The 20,102-nt window shown below is 43.4% G+C and overlaps 1 long non-coding RNA gene across 1 annotated transcript in view; it reads right to left on the bottom strand.

Moving 5' to 3' along the window:
• LOC310909430 overlaps window positions 1-20,102 on the bottom strand; it is a 306,230-nt gene that overhangs the window by 205,202 nt on the left and 80,926 nt on the right. The gene's annotated exons all lie outside the window — the stretch shown is intronic.

Raw genomic sequence — 20,102 nt, 5'->3', positions numbered from 1 at the left:
CTGCTAGCTGCCTGGGACAAAAGGCTGACCCCTACCTTGCTACAACTTCCTTTCAGATAATTGTAGAGTAATAAGGTCCCCCCGAGCCTCCTTTTCCTCCAGGCTAAACAACATGAGCTCTCTCCACTGCTCCCCATATGATTTCTACCTTGGAGCACCTGAGTACAAATGATGTACCTATGAAGTTCCAGGGAGAATGCAGGGGCTGACCACAACTGTTGTAAAGGAAGTCAAACATCCCACCATAGAGGCCAAGGGGTAGGATTTGATTTAGATATATAGATGTATAAACTGAGTGAATCAACTGGCTATATCATGTGAGTGGATTAATTACTTGGGTAAGCAACTTTCTCTGAAGTAATTGGGGGGCGGGGTGGGAAAGAAGGGTGAATGTCACTCTGACCAAACTGAAAAAGCATGGGGCAAATATATACATCACAGCCCAACAAAAAGCATAAAAACTGAGCAAGCAACAAAATTAATTTTGAAGAGAGCAATGGGCTTCATCTATGCTTCACCTATGTTCAATCCATGTATTCCTTCCCACTGAGGACATCCAGTATCATGACGGTGAGCATATTTTAGACTGTTGATGAGAATCAGGTTGATATTGTGATCCAACTGCATGTGATTGTGTTATGATTTATGACATTTCTGTGTGACTGATAAAATCTTTTGAAATGTTGAAAAGATTTAAATGAGTAAATTTAGTATTAAGACACTAAACCTTCCTTGTGTGGTGCGGTGGTCAGCTCCAATGGAAGCGGCTCCGGCCAGCCCAGCTGCCACCACAACCAGGGGGCCACTTAGCCAGAGGGGCGAGCGGACCCAACCAGCACTGCGGGTATGCGAGGAACAAAGAGGCGGGACTCTCGGGTAGCTGAACCAAGGGAGTGCGTGTTCCCCAAGGCTGCGTCCCGGAGAGACAACAGCCTGGGTTTGCCACGGCTTTTTATTAGCTAGCAACAGGGGGTGGGAACAAGGGTGGTCTCTCAACGGACAAATCAGAAACAGTTTTCAAACTTTAACTGTGGGGTGAGCAAACTTTGGGCCAATGGGGTTAGGGTAGTTACATAACAGGGGGTGGGGAAATTATATAACCAAAAAGATTGACATTTAACTGAAACTTGTAAACAACTATTATGGGTTAGGGGTTGTCATGCCAACGGGGAAAAGGCGGGAAACTGTGAGGGAAGGGGAGGCCATTTTGAACAATGGGAATAAATGCAATTTATAAAACATAACTGTATAACTTCAAATAAGAACAACAGAGTCCTGTCGGATTCGCGCCAGCGCACCACCACATCTCCCCCTTTTTTGTTTTTTGAAGAAGGAGTTCAGTACCGACGTACTGGGGGGTAAATTTCATCAAACCACTCTCGTTGAGTGGGCCAGCGGTCATCTTCATCATCAGGGATGAAGTCCTCGGGGTCGAGGTCCTCTTCATCCTCCCAGTGTGGCATCTCCTGCAATTCGATTTCTTCCGCTGGCGGTGCAGAAGCCCAAACGTTGTTTACACTGAGGCTGGAGGTAGCAGCAGTGATGGCTCTGGTGGTATATCGACGAATGATGCCGAAAGCGATTCCGACGAGGAACAGCAGCAACAGAACAAGCAGAGCGGTCTTTATGGCCGAGTTGACCCAGCCCGAGAGTCCCCAGTTACCAAAAATCTGGTCAAACCAGTCCTTAGTCTCTTGTTTAATCTCGTGTACCATGTCCTGGATCTTCCGTATCGACTGTCGGACGTTCTCAGCCCTGGAGGATAAATTAAAACAGCATAGACCCTCGAACTCCTCACACGTATGGTGGTGGAGGAGCAAGAGGTAATCTATGGCTGCCCGATTTTGGAGCGTCGCCTTCCTGGTTATTTCTTCGTCGGCTAGGAGGTCGGCTAAAGCGGAAGACGTAACGTTTGCTTGCTTCGCAACCCAACACTCTAATCGACCTAATTCCCCCAACGATTTGGCCACTGAGACCCAAGGGAGAAAAATTGTGATGGCTGTCGCCTTCGCCTTGGACCAGTGGATAACGTCCGAATTGCAATCCGGGTCGAGATCGGTCAAGTCTCTTTTTTGGATTGCGTGAATTGAGGCATTTTTCAGAATCCAATCCATGATCGTGGTTTTGTTTGGGGTCAGCAAGCTCAGTCTCCCTAGCGTACAAGGACCTCCGAACAGACGAGAGGGGATGCCGTTGAATGCGCGATCGCCGCAAATAAGGAAAAGTCCTTTGGGGAGGGAAAGGGGTTTATAAGAGAGGGTTGAGGCCATGCTCACGTGAGCAGTTTGCTTACACCACGGGGTGGCGTAATAAGCTTTCTTTACCTGGAGAAGATTGTAAAATCTCCCGACCTCTTCAGGGGGAGGGGTGAACACAAACTGAATACAAAAAGGAGCAGGGGAGGACCCCAGGAGTTCCAGCTCCTGGGGCTCTTCGGGGGAAACCAGGGGCACTCTGGAATGGATCCAGTCCTTCCAGAGCGCTAGGGGGTTGGTGACAGGGTAGGTGAGGCCAGTACTTATCGGGAAGGAGCGGCGTCGACGCATGATCTGAGGAGGGGCGAAATGGTTGAACTTGTCCCTCAACTGCAGGAGCTCAGGGGGGAGCTCTGATTCCTGCGACGGGATCCCCACCAGGCACGACGCAATCGGGTCCTTGGTCGATCCCTGGGACAGGCAAATATGGTCCTGTCCCATGGATTGAGCAAGGGTCCTCCAGACGTTGGCCTTCGGCTGAGGGACGACCCAGGACAGGGCTGGACTAAGGACCGCGAGGATGACGACCAGGTGAAGAAGGCGTCGTCCTCCTGGGGCTCTCCGATGGAGCATGGCTGGATCAACCTGTAACTTAAACAAAATAAAGACAAATTAGTTAAAAAGCCAGCTGGGAATGGGAATGACTGGAGCTGACCTCTCCTCCTCCGCTGGACAAACGGGCTTTCTTTTTCTTCTTAGGGCGACGTTCTTTACCTGCTGCACCGGTTTCTCGGAGGCCTTGGGAATGTAAGGTCGCACCCACTTGGCCGGCACCCATTTAAGCCCGGTGGGTGTCGACACGCAGGCATAGCCGCGTCCCCAAGTGACTAACTCGTGTGGACCTTCCACTCTCATGGTCTCCGGATCCCTGACGAGGACAGGCGGTTTCTTTTCCAATTTTAAATTTGGGTTTCCCCCGAAATGCCGAATAATTGGAGGATTCATCGCCTCGAATGAACAATTTAGAAAGTTAATAGTGTAGAGTGTCCTGGCTAAACGAATTTGGGGAGTCTCCAATTTCAAAATTTGGCTCTGTTGGTTCAGGACCCTTTTGATGTTTTGGTGGGTCCTTTCCACAATCGCTTGGCCTGTCGGGGAGTAGGGGATGCCGGTCTTATGTTCCACTCCCCATCGCTGCAGGAAGTCGCGGAATTCCCGTGAAGAATAACTTGGCCCATTGTCCGTTTTGATCTCTCGCGGAATGCCCAAGAAGGAGAAGGCTTGGAGAAGGTGCTTGATGACATCTCCGGCCTTCTCACCTGTGTGGGCGGAAGCAAAGACAGCACCGGAAAAGGTGTCTACTGACACGTGGACGTACTTCAGCCTCCCAAATTGGGAGACGTGAGTGACGTCCATCTGCCACACCTCATTGCTGCTCAGCCCTCGGGGGTTAACCCCCGCATGCATCGCTGGCACTGCATGTTGCTGGCAGCTGGGACAGGTCGCCACGATCGCCCTGGCCTGATCACGGGTCAGGTGGAATCCCCGGACCAGACCTGGTACATTCTGATGAAAAAGCTGATGGCTGAGCTTAGCCTGTTGGAAAACATCGGGCAGCGGGGCCTTAGCGACAGGGGCAGCAAGAGCGTCGGCTCTTCTGTTCCCCTCCGCTATAAACCCCGGCAGGTCCGTGTGTGACCTGGTGTGAATCACGTAGAATGGTTGCTCTCGGTGGGAGATTAGCTTTATCAGCTTAGAGAGGAAGTTGAACAAGGCAATGTTGGACACCTCCTGCAGTACCGAATTCTCAGCTCTGGACACCACGCCTGCTACATAACTAGAATCAGTCACCAAATTGAAAGGTTCAGAGAACCTCTCGAACGCTCTAACGACTGCGGCCAACTCAGCTATCTGAGGGGATCCCTCCACCTCAGCAATGTCCGACTCCCACCGCTGAGTCTGAGGATCTTTCCAAGTCACCACGGACTTGTGGGACCCTCCGGACGCGTCAGTAAAAACTGTTAGAGCATCGAGCGGTCTTTTGCTCTGAACACTTTTTAAACTTAATTTGAATTGGACATCCGAATTGAAAATTTTGTGGGCTGGCCGAGTTATCGAAATTTGACCTGTGTAGCTGTCCAGTGCGAACTGCAGTGCTTCGTTGTCTTGAAGCAGGTGTTCCAACATCGCTTTAGAAATTTGGCCCGTACTTATCCTGATTGGAACGTGAATCACCTCAAAGTCACATCCGGCTAGGTCCTTAATCCGGACTCTAGCCTTCCGGATTAGTTCAGCCATGAGCTCTTGCGGGCGACTCATTCTCTTGGATCGATGGTGGCTGAGGAAGACCCACTCAATGATGATGAGAGGATCCTTCCCGCCGCGATCCTTCCGGGGTAGGTTGGTTACCCCACTGTCCCATTGAAAGATGATCCCATGGAGGTGCGGCAGATTCCCTAAAATGACAAATCGAAATGGTAAGTCAGTACGGCATCGATTTGCCTGTCGAGTAGACAACAGCTCTTGAACCTTTTCTAGGGCTTTCTCTGCCTCCGGGGTGAGTGACCTGGGGGAACTCAGCCCCTCTCCCCCCTTCAATAAATTGAAAAGGGGCGCTAGGTCTTCGGTGGTCAAACCCAGCCAAGGCCTCACCCAGTTCAAAGCCCCACACAGTTGATGCACATCTGCGAGAGTTTTGATGTTTGTCTTAATTGCCAATTTTTGAGGCACAATGGTCCTCTTGTTGATCTCAAGGCCAAGGTACTTCCACGGTGGCATCCTTTGTATCTTTGTTTCCTGCAACTCAAAACCTGCAGCGACCAGTGCAGTCACTGTCAGGTCAAGCGCCTGTGCCAACAGATCGTCGTTGGGGGCGCACACGAGTACATCATCCATATAATGATAGATGATGGCCTGGTGTGCAGCTGCACGGACAGGGGTCAGCAAGGAAGATACATACCACTGGCAGATGGCGGGAGAATTCTTCATTCCCTGCGGAAGCACCTTCCAGTGATATCTCTTCCTTGGGGCCTCTCGGTTGATGTTGGGCACCGAGAAAGCAAACCGTGGGGCATCGTCGGGGTGTAAGGGAATTTGAAAAAAACAATCTTTAATATCTATTACGGCCAATTGGTAATTTTGGGGCAACATGGCAGGGGAAGGCATCCCTGGCTGTAGAGAGCCCATGTCCTCTATGACATTGTTAATTTGACGGAGGTCCTGGAGAAGCCTCCACCGGGTCTTATCCGATTTCTGGATAACGAACACCGGAGTGTTCCATGGAGAGGTGGTCTCCTCCAAGTGACCCTTGCGGAGCTGCTCCTCCACGAGCTCGTTCAGCGCCTGTAGTTTTTCTTTTGATAGCGGCCATTGCTCCACCCAAACTGGAGAATCTGTCAGCCAATTCAGTTTCTGAGTGGGGCGCTGTTCAATGGCTGCCGCATAAATGCTTTTTGGGGAGTCCGGAAAGTCAATTGTGGCCCCCCATTGGGACATGACATCTCTACCCCACAGGGGTGTCTTATATCTTAACACAAAGGGTTTCACAGTTGCCAATCTCCCTTTGGACCCCTTAATTTGAACCATGTGCTTTGATTGTTTCGCCAATTGTAAACCCCCTACACCTTCGACCTGCTCTGCCACGTTCTGCAACGGCCACTGTGACGGCCACAGATGTTCGGGTATGACCGTCACATCTGCCCCCGTGTCAAGGAGACCTTTGATGGTGGTGGTCTCCTCTCCCACCCTGAGCTTGCACACCTCCTCAGGCCGGTTCTGTGTGATGTACATGACTGATCTTACCTGGGGGTGGCAAGTCTCACAATCGCCCTCGGGACACACTCTCTCTGGTAGCGATGGTATGGCTTGGGCGATTATTTGTCCTTTTGCTAGGTATGTGGGTGGGGCCGTGCAGCGAAGCCAGAGTTCAAACCACTGTGGATCCGCAGGAGTGGTTTGGGGTACAATCTCGATCTCTGGCGGTGTAAATTTGCAGTCCCCAACGACTACATAAGTCGTGCCAATTTTGTGCCAGGTACCTCTGTTTCGTCCGACCGCCACGCGGCGCCATTCGTCGTCCCGGATCCACATTCCTTCCGAGATTTGGAGACGAAACGGAACGCCATCGCTCGTGGTCGTCAGGGATTTTTCTGTAACAACAGCCGGTACACTGGTGTTAATCTCAGCAGGCAAAGAGCTCTTCAATGGAGAGCCGTTCGTCCGGTCCGGTGGAACTCCCTTCGGACACCGCAGAGGACCACTCTGCTGCCCTTCGGAAGAAAAAGACAAGTCCATTGAAAAGTCACGTCCAGGGTAGCTCAAATCTCGTCCTCCCATTCCCCCTCCCCCGGCTCGGACCGCCCGATTGGGGTCTTCGCACTGGGCGGCCCCGCGCTCCCTTTTCAGTTTTTTGATTGGGAGCTTCCTCCCCTTCCGCCTTCCCCTGTTCCCCCTTTAATTTGTTTGAATTGTTGGAACTCCTGTCTTAAGGGACAGGCCTGCCACCAATGTCCTTTTTTATTACATAATGCACAGATCTTATCTGCACCACCCCTCGACGGCTGTCTCCATGGTCGAGGTGTTTTAGGTGTTTTCGGTGCGGCGATGGTGTCATCAGGCTGGGTGTTCGTCTCGGCTGCATTGATGTGCTTTCTTTTCGAGTCCGGTCTGTCGGGCTTGGTTGAGGACATTAACGGAACTAACTCGGCGACTACTTCTATGTAGTCTTGAAGGGATGGCTTTGGCTTCCGAGGCAGAGTTAACATTGCCTGCTTACAAACATTATTAGCATGCTTAAATGCGAGGGAAGTTAACATCTGCTGTCTGACCCCTTCGTCCTCTTCTTCCTGTTCCACGGCTATTGTCAACCTTTCGACAAAAGCCAAAAAGTTTTCCTGCGGTCCCTGAAAAATGTCCTCATATGATTCGGTGACACCCGCAGATTTCATGGTCGTAAAAGCCTTTATCGCTATTTGGGCTATTCTCGCTAACAAAGGTCTTGAAAGGACCTCAGCCTGTTTTTGCGCCATTTCCCAATCACCCTCCCCCAGCATGTGTGGCAATGTTATTAAATTGCCTTCGCTGTCTAATCCCGTGTCCGAGTCTCTTAAAATCCCTGGGAGGGCGTCCTGCAAACATCTCTTCCAGGTCGCAAACCATAACTGATATTCAGTTCTGGAGTGCAGACACTTGAAGAGATATTTGATGTCCTGTGGGACGACCACAGTCCCGGTAAGGTGGCCTTCCAACATTCCAAGGAAGTATGGACTGGAGCGTCCATACTCCTTGTAGGCCTTCATGAGCTCTCGGACCACGTTTTGCGAAAGCTGTTGCCATTTTGTCTCTTCGTGCCCACCCCTACCCCTCCTGTAAGTCACTGGGGCAAGGGTAAGGGCAGCGGAGCCATCGCTTCCGGGATCCCATTCCCCCTCTTCCGGCTCCAAAGCGTGGGAACCAGAAGGCGGGGCGTGGGAACCGGAAGACTGAGGGCGGGGTCGATCGCGCGTCACCGAGGGGCGTGCTTTGGTGGAGGGGGGTGTGTCAGAGTGTGGGAACACCACGCCTTTGGGGGAGTGTTCAGGGGCGGAGAGTTGGGAGGAGCGATAGCTGGGAGGGTCTTGGGAAAGAGGTGGAGCTTTCCTTGAGGTGGGAGGAGAGGTAGGAGGGGTTCCAGAAGGGGGTGTGGACCAGAAAGGTTTGTTGGGAGACAAAACCATGGGAGAAGGGGGAATGGCGGACAGGGAAGACCAAGAGGAGGACCGCGCCACGCGGTCGGCGCCATCTTGTCGCTTTCCCGACTGGCCGCCATTTTGGGGAACCTCACCACCACAAACTGAAAACCTAACTCGGGGTTTGTTCGGGAAAGAATGGGGAAGGGAAAAAGCCTCGGGAGCTTGGCCAGAGCTCCTTCGGTCGTCCCGGGCAGACCGCCTTGTCTGACCCGGGCTGGGGGCCGATTTCCTGAGGGGGCCAGGGCTGTCGAGCTGGGGTTTGCTCGTTGCACCCCTGAGGATACCGCGTCGGGGAGAAGGGGAACGGGACACACATCGGGAAGAACAGGGGGAAACAGAACGCGAACGCGGAGGCTGCCCTTTCTGCACTCCCTTTATTACAGTCACTGCGGTCCTAATTCGCCTGGACCAGAACAAATATTTCGCCGCCTTTTCGTCCCCTGATGCGGCCAAATCAGCAAATTTAGAAATAACAGGCTCCCAAAAACGGGGCTCTGTTACTGCATCAGGGGTAGTTTTCGGGAAGTGAAGAAAGAGCTTGCGGACAAACCGCTTGAGCTCTCCGTTTGAGAACTTAACCTTATTAACTGTTAGAACTCCAACAAAACAATTATAAACGCCTTTTTGCTCACTGCTGAGCTTTGCACCCATGCTCTCAACCGAGAACTCACCACAAAACAAATTAAGAACTTAAACACAATACCACACGGCACGCTAAAATCCGGTCAGGCAGCGTCCCCGTCGCCGCCTCCGCCCCGGAGGTGCCGGACCACAAAACACAAAATTCCTGCCACAAACGAAAGCCAAGGCAAGCCCCCGCTCGCCCACAACCCTGTCCGCACCCGTGCGCAGACCGACAGGACACAACGCAAAATTCCAAACAAACCAAACAACACAGGATCAGGAGCCAACAACAATTCCAAAACCCGCGAAGGAGAAAAAGCCCCCCCCGCGAGCACCGCGCGGTTAGCTCCCCCAGACCAGCACGCCGGCCTCCTCTTTCGAGGGTGACTGGGCTGAGCTCCCTTGAGGGTAGGGGAGGGTTCAGGGGACTCCAACCTACCCTTTCCCTGGCTCCTGCGACGTCCAAAGGTGAGTCCGGGAACCCGCAGTGGAAGAGGACCTCTGTGGTGCTGGAGGCTGCCCTCTTCGTCCTCCCGGGAGCGCACCCACAAGGGCTGCTACCACCGGGGAGGCGCGACACCAATGGTAGTCCACAAAGGCTCCGATGAGCCGGACTGCCACAGAGCTCTCTTCCGAGGGCTCTGCGCCAGAGATGTCGCCGTCGGACCGCAAGATCTCAGCTCGCTCTTGGCTGCCCCACGTTGGGCGCCACTCTGCGGTGGTCAGCTCCAATGGAAGCGGCTCCGGCCAGCCCAGCTGCCACCACAACCAGGGGGCCACTTAGCCAGAGGGGCGAGCGGACCCAACCAGCACTGCGGGTATGCGAGGAACAAAGAGGCGGGACTCTCGGGTAGCTGAACCAAGGGAGTGCATGTTCCCCAAGGCTGCGTCCCGGAGAGACAACAGCCTGGGTTTGCCACGGCTTTTTATTAGCTAGCAACAGGGGGTGGGAACAAGGGTGGTCTCTCAACGGACAAATCAGAAACAGTTTTCAAACTTTAACTGTGGGGTGAGCAAACTTTGGGCCAATGGGGTTAGGGTAGTTACATAACAGGGGGTGGGGAAATTATATAACCAAAAAGATTGACATTTAACTGAAACTTGTAAACAACTATTATGGGTTAGGGGTTGTCATGCCAACGGGGAAAAGGCGGGAAACTGTGAGGGAAGGGGAGGCCATTTTGAACAATGGGAATAAATGCAATTTATAAAACATAACTGTATAACTTCAAATAAGAACAACAGAGTCCTGTCGGATTCGCGCCAGCGCACCACCACAGTGTGGTATATCTAAAGAAGTTGCTTGGACACTGACAGGGTACTGAGAGATTGCTGCTCTGAAAATTGCTAAACTAGATACTACTGCATGTATTATAATGTGGTGTCATGATTTTGACAGACAATAAAAATAATTGATTGTTAAAAATAATGAGGTTAGTAGAATGGACCAGACCAATGTTAATTGCATTGCAAAGTCTATCCAAAAAGTTTTCTTCTAAAGATTGGAGAAAAAAAATCTTAAAATTGGTCAATGATAGGTATTTCAGAAACCTTACAACAGAAAAAAAGAAAGCAAGCTTAACCCCACAACCTTTAGTAGCATCAAGGATCTAGTTCAATTAGAAAACTTACCAAAATCATAAAAAGACAAAGGCATTATAAAAAGCTGTGAATGTCCTGATACCTTAAAATTGTCAAATACCTCAAGACTTTGAAGAAAATGGAAACTATGAACAGATGTGTATCTAGTAACCTGTGCATTATCTACAAAATGAAAAGTTAGAAATATTAGTTTTATTTCTTCGGGGATTTGCAATTTAGGCACCTGCATCCAAGAAAACACTTGAAAACATCAGTGCTCTGTTGTTGTTTCACTGATGGAGTCGTAGTAGCTCAGTTATCTTCTGAAACCACATCTACTTTGTGAAGGATATAAAATCACAGAATCCTTTAGGTTGTAAAAGGCCTTTAAAGCCATTGATACCAACTGCAAACCTAACACTACTAAGCCCACCACTAAACCATGTCTGCAACTGCCACATCTTTTGAATACTTCTGGGAATGGTGACTCAACCACTTCCTTGGGCCTGTTCCTATGTTTGGCACTCCATGCAATGAAGCATTTTTTCCTAATGTCCAATCTATAGCTCTCCTGGTAAAACTTGACACCATCTCGATGTGGTGGTGCGTAGACAAGGTTGAATGGTCAGTTCAAGTTGTTTGGCTTGTGTTCTGTAAAGTTTTATTGTTCAATGGTATGTTCCATGTACCCCTCTCCTGTTTTCTCCTCTTTGGTTCCTCCTTACAGCTGTTATTTGTCAATCATTAGTTATATAACTCCCTAGTCCTGTCTATCACTCCAGAGCCTCTCCCTGTGTCTGGAAAATTCCAGGAGAGGCATCGGGTGATTGGACAGGATCCAATAATTCCCCTCCCAATTCCTCATGATTTGTTATAATATCAGTCAATTATGTTCAGAGCCACCCCCTGCTTGTTTCCCACTGGTCTCATGTTCTGCCCTGCCCTGAGATCCACCCTTGTTTATAAGTCACTTCCCCCAGGTGCTCAGGGTCTCTTCTGAGGCACAGCCTTGGGGTGAAGGTCTCTGTGACCTCAATAAACCCAGTTGCCTTTACCCTCAGAAGAGTCCAGTCTCTCATTCTCTCGCACCATCGCTGCGTCCCTGTCCCTGACAAGCCAAGGACCCCCCGTGGTGCCAGGGCTGACCAAGGCGAGCAGCACAAAGCAGGCACTGCAACATCTCATCATCTCATTCCCTCATTCTCTTGCATGTAACTTGGAAGAAGATCAACTCTTACTTCATTACAGTCTCCTTTCAGGTAATTGTATAGGGCAGTAAGATCCTCCCTGAGCCTTCTTTTCTTCAGGCTAAGCAGCCCCAGCTCCCTCAGCTGCTCCTCAGAGAACTTACTCTCTAGACCCTTCACTAGTTCTGTTGCCCTGCTATGGACTCGTTCCAGCACCTCAATGTCTTTCTGGAAGTGAAGGACCCAGAACTGGATACAGCACTCCAGGTACAGTGGGATCATCACTTCCGTAGTCCTGCTGGCCACACTATTTCTGATACAAGCCAGGATACAAGCCACTGGCCTTCTTGGCTACCTGGACACACACTGGCTCACTTTCAGCTGCTCTTGGCCAGCACCCCCAGGTCCTTTTCCATCAGGTAGCTTTCCAGTCACTCTTCCCAAAGCCTGTGGTGCTTCATGGGAATTGTTGTGACAAGCACTTGGTCTTGTTGAGCCTCATATAAGTGACGTTTGTCTATCAACCCAGCCTGTCCAGATCCCTCTGCAGAAGTATCAGTGTGATGTTTCTAGCCACATTCTGTGTTTATTAACTAGATACCAAAGGATATTCTGCTAAGGCCATTCTTTCTGCTGGATTGAATCAACAATCTGATGGGGATGTAAGAGATGCAGAACCATAATGAAGCAAGGATGAGGGAATATATGTCAGTAAACCAATTCAGCTCTTTTCACCTATGCTGAAAGCCCTCCTTAGTGAGGCACTGTGAATGTCAAAGGAAGCATGAAATATCTCCAGTGCCAACCCGTATGAGTCACATAAGGGTGATTAATTGATTGAAATCCATATGCATTCTTAACCTTTCTTGTCTCTCTGTTTAACTAATTGCTCTTTAACATTTCCTTCTTCACATATCCCTGGTGAATGTATTATGTAGAAAACTTCATCCAATTTTCCTTTCTTCTTCTCTAACTGATTCTACTTTGTTTTCTGTCTATGATGTAGTGACTGCAGAGTGCACCTTCTTTACTTTTATGCAATATTCTGCAGTTTAATTCTAATGGGCCGAGCTTCATCTCAGCTATCATTAGCGGTGTAAAAGCTAGTCACATACATCCAATCAGTCATCCTGGCTTCCTGCCTTCACTGGTAAATGACACTGAGAAGGTGATACATTCCATCTATTAAAGACATCAGTCTTGCAGTGGGATGACTTGACTTCTGAAATACTTTGTCTCCCCCTCTCTTTCTTTCTCTCTCTCTCTCTCTCTGCTATCTAGAGATGGATTGTTGTTTTAGGCTGTACTCATAATTTGGCTTCCAAATGTCTAATTTTAGGTGAGCTGCATTGTCTGCCTTGGTTCTTTGACACCATGAATGTAGTTGAAGATACTCTGTGTTTACACAAGACTCAAAACTGTTTTTTGAAGCAAGTATATAAATATCAAAACCCTAATTTTTCTAATCAACGTGTATGAATTGACTATTTGATTTTTATCCCATGATGTATTATTAATACTTATATAGTCCTTCAAATGAACACTACAGAAAACAAGATACCTGAAAGAATTGATTCTTTTTTTCTGTAATTGCAATACATACTGATCATACAATAGCACGTGTCTTGTAGGACTGAAATTCTTTATTGAATAATTGAGTATAACAGAATATTAGAAAATTATTAGATTTGGTAGCTTTACATGGAAGAATGTTTCAGGAAATAAAATTAAATATTCCAATGATGAGTGGTCTAAGAAGCAAATAAGGTATTCATATCAGACCTCAAACATCATGTAGAAAAAAAAAAGTGAGGTGAGCGACAAAATTGGACATGTAGAAAGTCCTCTTAATTTCAACTTCCTTCTTGGAATCAGTCAAACATTCTGCCTTTATTTGTTTGTTTGTTTATGGGGTGTTACTATTTTTTTTCAGTAAATCCAATTAATAATTTTCCATTTAATCTTCATTCAGCTTAATGCTGAAATGTTAGGCAGAATGATTGAATATCTGAAGTGCAGCACCCCATAGTACAAAAAGCACAGACTGGTGGTTCTTAGGTAGGGCTCTACTCATGTCAGATTTATTCTATTTAGTATGGAAAGTTCCATTTCACCTGTCCACCTGTCCTCTCAGTGGAGAAGCATTGATAGAAGTAACATGCCAAGCTCTCTTCCTGTGCAGAAGGTACAGATAATTCTGTTTCCACCCCACTTCTCTTTGTGCTGACCAGAGTCTACCATCTATAGAGAATGGATCCTACAGAAATGGTAAGGTCAGCAACATTTTTATGGGGATCAGAATAAAATTTTTACATATAACTGGAGCAACTAATGCTATCATAGATCCCTTTTCTATGATACTGTATTTTTTCCCCTTTTATAAATGAACAACAGTAACAAGAACAAGAGCAATGATAAGAAATTACATTTTCCCCAAAATGTCATTAATAAGAATTAAGTATTTTAACACTGAGACCATACTAATTTTTATAATATATATTTACAATGAGACAGATGCAGATGATGCAAATGTTATTTATTATTTGCAAAAGAAAACAGTGGCACAGACAGACTGGTTCCCTTAATGCTTTATCTGCTCTTTTTCTATCTAATGAGGGAAAAATAGCTTAAATATTTATAAATATTACAAAAAATGTTTGAAATGCTTATTTTGATATGACATATGATTTTTTAAAATAGAAATCATAGCAACACTAAAAATTGCAGAAATGCAGAATGATAAATTAAGACCAAATAAAGCATGATTGCATTTAATCTGAAGTAAATGCTGTTTTGTTTGTGATCATTGAGTGGTATATTCTGTGATACAATAGTGTCTATTGTTATGCCATTAATATGCTTTACTTATTTTACTGAAGACTTTAAAACTATTGATTTTGTCTCTTATTGAAATACACTTTTAGGAAAAAGAAAAAATGTACTTAAATATTTTAGAAAGACCTTTCAAAATTTCATAAATGCTTTGATCATACTTAGATTTAAAAAGAACAGACAATAAACCCAACAAGTCACAATTGATATTATAGGATGACACAAGAGGATCTCTCTACTTTTACATCTTAGATCCATTTTTCTAGACATAGGCTCCTTTGCAATTGTCAGGAATAACTAGTTTTCTATGGAAATACACAGACAACAGATTTCCTACAATACCACATTCAGCCATTTTAAATTCTGGCTGACTCTAAGCATTAGCATGAAACAAAACAATGGATATTTAAAATTTTAGGGTAATTTTTGCTAAAAGATAATTCAGGATATCAAACTTGTGGTAAAATCTTTCAAAATAGTGTCTTTTTACACACTATAATGTTCTGTGTTTTCTCATACTCATTAGATAGAGAAATAAAAAAAATTAATAAGTATATCCTTAGCATCTTCTGTGATGCATCTTTTCGCCACTATGGAAATGTATCCACTAATTGCTTAATATCTTATCTAATACAAAGGTAAATAAAAGCTAATTAAAATTTTCAGTTGCAGTCCTTAAGATCAAAATATTCTTATGTCAGAATAAATTGTGTAATATAGATTTTTCTTGAAGTATGGAAACTTTGTGACCCACTTCTGTAAATATAACTGCTTTCCATTCACTGGCTGCTCAGAAAAGTGAGTGCCTTGGAGACCTCTAAAGCATATTGATGGAACACTCTCCTGAAGTATAATATAAGCTGCTGTGTGTTTGACCATACAGCAAAAATAGAAAAGATTAAAAAAACTCCAAAAAAATCCGATCAAAAAATCTATTTCAGGTTTTTAAGCATTTTTTTATTACACAGTACCTATGTATAGTAGATATTTATAGCATAACACTGAATTGCTAACTAAATGTTGAAATTATTTTTATACAACATAAATGATTATTTTTAATGATTTCCTGGCAAAAATGTAAAAAGGAACATGCAATATCGATAGTACACAGATCACTTGCACGTATTTAAAAAGCCATTGCTAACGCAATTCTTCCTAGAACTTGACTGAGGAGTGTATCACAGGATTTCAAGCAGCCTACTGTACCTGATTTTTCATCTCTTTCCAGAAGAGTTAATTTAAATTTATTTAGAAGGATGATATTTCTTAAAAGCTTCAGTAAGCATATCCTGCTCATTTGTCTGTGCATTCCAGCTTTTGAAAATTATTCGATCATCCCTTGTATTATGTCAATATCAGACAAAAGCTAATGCATTAGAGTTTTGACTAAATTCATATTGGCTTAAGACTGTGCACAGTGAAGGCAATCAGAATGTTTCCAGCACTCAGGATTTTGGTGGAGACAAAATGCCCCTCTAGACTTTTGAGAAAATAAATATTAATTTGATTTCTAAGTAAGTTTTAACATTTATATTATTGAAGGAACAGTGGAAAAATATGGACAGAGTTCCACTAATGTGCTTATCAAAACCAAATTTTATAACATCTCTGGTAATGTCATTATCACTAACTGCCAGGTCTACTTATTCCACTTATTCTGTACTAAACTGTGGTGCTGTACTACACTCTTTCACAGCTGGCTTCCCCAAACCAACCTATTAATTATTCTGTGTCATTGGGATGCACATAATCTACAAAAGGCTTCATTGCCTTCTTCCCATGAGGAAACATTGATTTGCTGAATGATTTTCAAGCATCTCTAATTACTTATTTTGTAAGTATACATATCATCTTGAAACTGTTGCACTTACAATCTTGATACAGAGAAAGGAAACAAAACATATATGGAGTGAGGAACTTTCAGTGAAACAATACCTATCTTTTTAAAAATCATTCTAATAGATCAAATTATTGAATTCAGATAGAAAGCTTCATTCACAGGAAAATTAAATAGTAATGCAACCTCCTCTTCTCCCTGGTATGTCTATATTTCTTCTAGTACAATGCTCACTCTTGAAATGTTCCTCTGGGTCTCAGGGCTTACACTTCTCTATGTCTTAAGCAGACTGCTAAGGGGAAATTATGACATGACAACAGCATCCTGATATTGAATATCTAATATGCTTACTTAATGATAAGTATTGTTCTGGAAATTGTATTCTAAACGTCTCTAACTTGGTATTTAAAATGAGGAGATATCTACAAATTGGAGGTGAAAACACACACTAAAATGTGTGGTTGAAATGAAATCCTTCATATTAAGATATAAAATTTGTAATAGTGATACTAGTTTTTAAATACACAACCATGTCTGTCCACATATAAGTAGTCAGACAGCAATAGGACTGCATAGAGGAGTACAGCCTTTAGGCTGCTTATTTTTTTATATTTTTTGTGATTGTTTCAGATTCTATTCCTTAATTTTTTCCTTTAAATATTGACTTCTCATTGTTAAGGCAAAAAATTTGCCTTTTTAGAAACTAATGCTGCATTTAATAGCTCATATTTTAGAATGTGGTTTATATCTAGTTTTTTCCCCAGCTTTCCATGTGCTCTGCTTGTATATTACATACTCCAGGGTTCCTGATTCACTCATGGAATTTTCACTTTCCACATATATACTAATGACAATCTGCTCTAGTTTTCTTTAGATCTTTTCTTCCATCCCTGAAGTACCCTTAACATTGCCTGGATTTTTTTAAATCACCTGTGTCTGGATGTCATTCAATATTCTGCAAACAATCAGTAAACAAGGAAAAAAGATTTGCTTGTTTATTTCAAAAAGATGTTGTGGATACACTTTGGTTAAAATACATTCTTTATTTAGAACAGTATATGTGGTATGTCTCTATGGCTTTGTTAAATGTTGAAAGTTCACTTTTCAAGGTCAATTTCATTGTACTGGAGATCTTAAACTCAGCAACATTTCTGTTACCCTTTTCTGTCCCATTTAATGAGATCTCTGCCTTACTAAGGAGTAAAAGCAAAATTTTGAGTTCAGTGTATTTAATATCCAATTCTAGCTCTTCTTTTCATTATTACAAATAGGCTGTGATCTGACCACTCTTTGAAGAGCTAAATATTAAATATATTATTACTAAACTGGTTATTATTATTAAAAATTGATGTTTTTCTTCATAATAGAAAAAAAATTATTGGAAGGGTACTGCAACAAGTTCCATCCTCACAAGGTTTTGCAATGAATTAATCCCTACAAGGGACAATGAAAACATAGGATTTTCATATGTTAAATATATTTTCTTTTCTGGCTTTGTGGATATTACTGTTCCATCCATAAGAGTGGTATTACACATTTTTAAGAGTAGAGAAAATGTTAGCAATTAACCTGAGAAATCTTTCGGTGTTGAGATGAAAGCTTAGTCTTTCATTCTAATAGCATGAAGATTTTCCTGATTATGAAAGGGCAATACAGAAGATCATGAGAGCACAATGTGGATCATTTTCTTTCTGTCAAGGTTACACACAGAGAAAAGGACTGGGTATCCAATAAATTCTTTTTCACAGAATTTGTTCAATGCTTTGCTGTTGCTTCTGAAAGTGATAGTGAGATACCTTTGGAACTGAAGTTCTGGAACCTGAGTGGACTGGTGTGTGGAAAACTTCAAAGAATCAGTTTTGGATAGGGAGTTGGACTATCAAAAACTGATCTCTTTAGGGAATGGAATGATTCAGCCTTCCCGCAAGAATCTGAATGATGTGTAAATGTTCCAGGGAAGATTTCAGTTGAAAGGTATTCTAACCAAGGGATAAAAAATGTAAAGATACTGAGAATCCAGGGATCGCAGTCAGAAGTGCTCTTTCACAATTTTCTTTCAGGTAGCTGAAAACTATCTTTGGCAATTTGGCTTTTGCTATGGTTTGTTTGGTTTGTTTTGGGTTTTTTGGGGGTTTTGTTTTTTTGTTTTTTTGGTTGGCTGGTTGGTTGATTTGTTGTTGTTGTTGCAGATTTTCTTTTAAATAAAGGTAATTTCTCTTTTGCTTGTATTAATGCTAACAAACCTAGGTCACTCAGTTGTGTTCTTATAAATACTATGTAAATATAGCGAATGTTGAAGGATGACAAGTAACTAGATTAAATTCAAACAGCAAAAACTATTACAATTAACTTTTCAATATATTTTTCTGATGAAATAATAAAATAAGAATTGTCAGTAAAAATTGATTATGTGAGTGACCAGAATTCAATCTAGGTAAAGTAATAGTGAAAATTTATAAGAATGTTTCTTTATAACATGAGACATCTCTGACAGAGATATCGCTGTTAATGACTTACTGAGAATCTCATAAGGGCCTTGTATTTTTGTTTAGTTTTCCATTTTTAATGGAAAGATTGAAAAGAAGAGGAGTGATTAACATTCACTGTGAAAGACAAAACAGACTATAAAAATATTATATCACAAAGGGAAAATAAAACTACCTGAGAAATATGTACATCATTTCAGAGATATTGCTAAGGGAATTACCTAAAAATTGCTGGTAAAGTACATTTTCAGCATCCCATACTTCATTTTTACACCTTGATAGACAAGCAGGAGGATCAAACTTGATCATACAGAAAGCAATTGTTGCTTTCAAAACTAATTATCAGTATTTACTTTTCCATGCCACCCTTTCATAGAAGTTTATCTGCTAATTTCTCTGTCCCATTTCTGAACTATTAGCATGTCCTGCAGACTACAATCTGAAGGCTAAAAAAGATGTATTAATAACATATTGCATTTCATAACAGGCAAATTACAGGTGGAAATACTAATGAAAGATTATAGGCACTGCATTGATCAATGTCTTAAATATATGCTGAGAAAAGGTGAATTAGTGAGGGTAAAACCTGAAAACTTAGCATAATGTTGCGTATATTGGTGTGATTACATGACATGATATGATTTCAATGCCATTTTTTAGAAGGGAATTACACTAACCAAGCCAAAAGACATGTCGGAGCACTATATTCGTTTCCAAAAAAAAAAAAAAAAAAATTTTCTTTAAATAATACACTGTTCAAAAAGATCCCCATCCTTCTTCTGTTGGAGACAATGACCTAGAGTTCAGTCTTCCTGCTGTCAGTCTGCCATTAATTCATACAGCTGTGAAGTAGGTACAAATACATCTGAGAGATTCTGAGGGAGCCATAGCTCTTTCTGAATCCAAATTTTCAATACAGGGTTTTATCTGCAAGTAAGGGATATTAAGACTTTATATACAACACTTCTGTATAGTAAATTGCAGAGAAGTTACTGTAGTGCTGCTGTGAGATTTTAATAGAACTCTTGAAATCAAGGTGTATGACAGGGAGAAACTGTCATATTGCATTATGTTTGGGGAAGGGAAAATGAAATTCCTGGTACCCAGCCAAAACTCACATAATAAGCATCTAAGTAGTTAAAGATTAAATTCCCCACAGGACTGAAAACTTCAGGTTCATGGTTGTTTGCACAGCCAGCACATCCTGTTATACAAATGATAAATATTAGCCTTTTCTTTCTGATCATACCTGCAGGGCTACTGGTGTTGTTGACAAGTAAGTGTGTTGGAAATAATGGATAAGGAAGTGTGTAATGTACAAAAAAAATCCCCAAAACAAACAAAAAAAAGCCCACAACATAAGTATATGCTATAACCACAACATAAGTATATCTGTATCTATAAACTTTATAGACCACCAGTAAAATATATATCTAATAATATACTGAAAATCTATCAACAAAAATTTTTCAGATTAAAATTAACAATAAGATTTAGAGATCATTTGTAAAGCTCAATAATAGCATCCAATGTAGGGAAGTTTTTTCTAGATCTTTAAATATTCTACTTGGCTATGGAGAAGAAAGGATGGATATCGCTTACTTCTGAGATTCAAAGACAGACAAGGATTA

The sequence above is a fragment of the Zosterops lateralis genome, assembly GCF_965231275.1.
Source record: "Zosterops lateralis genome assembly, chromosome: 5".
In the NCBI taxonomy this organism is placed as follows: Eukaryota; Metazoa; Chordata; class Aves; order Passeriformes; family Zosteropidae; genus Zosterops; species Zosterops lateralis.
Note: the sequence above shows the minus strand (reverse complement) of the source record. Positions and strands in the feature narration are given on the sequence as shown.